Source organism: Frankliniella occidentalis, unplaced genomic scaffold (assembly GCF_000697945.3).
Source record: "Frankliniella occidentalis isolate FOCC.00 unplaced genomic scaffold, Focc_3.1 Scaffold119, whole genome shotgun sequence".
Taxonomy (NCBI): domain Eukaryota; kingdom Metazoa; phylum Arthropoda; class Insecta; order Thysanoptera; family Thripidae; genus Frankliniella; species Frankliniella occidentalis.
This window is the reverse complement of record NW_026267247.1, coordinates 610,624-611,552: the sequence shown is the minus strand read 5'-3', so window position 1 is coordinate 611,552 and position 929 is coordinate 610,624. Positions and strand designations below refer to the sequence as shown.

At 40.5% G+C, this 929-nt stretch overlaps 1 protein-coding gene across 3 annotated transcripts in view; it reads left to right on the top strand.

The window, feature by feature from the left end:
• Positions 1-929, top strand: part of LOC127749997 (uncharacterized) — a 98,488-nt gene that overhangs the window by 1,892 nt on the left and 95,667 nt on the right. Inside the window, exon 1 of one of the 3 annotated variants that reach the window (XM_052270357.1) lies at positions 273-427. The exons of the other annotated variants lie outside the window; for them this stretch is intronic. The gene's annotated coding sequence lies outside the window, so the exon portion shown is untranslated. Of the gene's footprint in view, positions 1-272; positions 428-929 lie in introns of those variants that run through there. 3 annotated transcript variants of the gene reach the window in all.

Here is a 929-nt window from a genome sequence, read left to right as displayed (position 1 = left end):
GAATTAATTTTCTTTATATTACAAAAGAAAACGGTCTTCATCACCCTCGAAAGGTTTGTAAGCAACAGGAGCAGGATACTGGCCAAGGGGTAAAAGAACATTTTAACAGAGTGAGTATAACACTTCTATGATTATATTTGAAGCTCTATATATAATCTCGATGCCGCTCCCCTCACGGTGCATTATTATGCATGAGCGTGCGTCTAGCGGGACACCGATGGGCGTACCGTGGTAGCCTTGTCCCGTCCCGGAGTGCCCTCTGCACCGCCCGCCAGTTCACGCACCGTGCCAACAGCCACGCTACCTGCGCTGGCGTTTCAACAAACGGTACACTACTGGGGCAGAAAAGTAGGTGAAGGGGAATCGGCGGAGGAATTCTGCTGGGACTGGTCGTTGGTACACCGGCGGCAGTCAGCATACTATTGAGGTACACTTTTCTCTTAATATTTTTTCATGATCACTCAAAATGTGAATCGATCGATCGAATTCGTCCTCTTTGCCATTGGTTACTGCCACTATCGTCGGCGGAGGCATCTGTCCGAGGGGTCCATCACTCCTAAAAAATTCGTACAGTGATTGCAATCAAAACTGATTGCAAATGATTGGGATAATTGCAAAATGATTGAAAGTTTGTAAAATGGTTGAAAGATTGTAAAATGATTGAATGATTGTAAAGTGATTGAAAGAGATTTAAAGTGACTGGAGTTGATTCAAAATTATTGGAATTGAGTTAAAAATGATTTAAAACGACTGAAGGCTGAACCCGTATTACGTATTATTCAGGATTTGTATGATTTAAGATGGTTGACAGTGATGATTAAACGTTATGATTAATAAGAATATCAACTTTTTAATTTGATCAAAATTATTGTAATTGAGTTAAAAATGATTTAAAACGTCTAAAGGCTGAACCCGTGTAACGTATTATT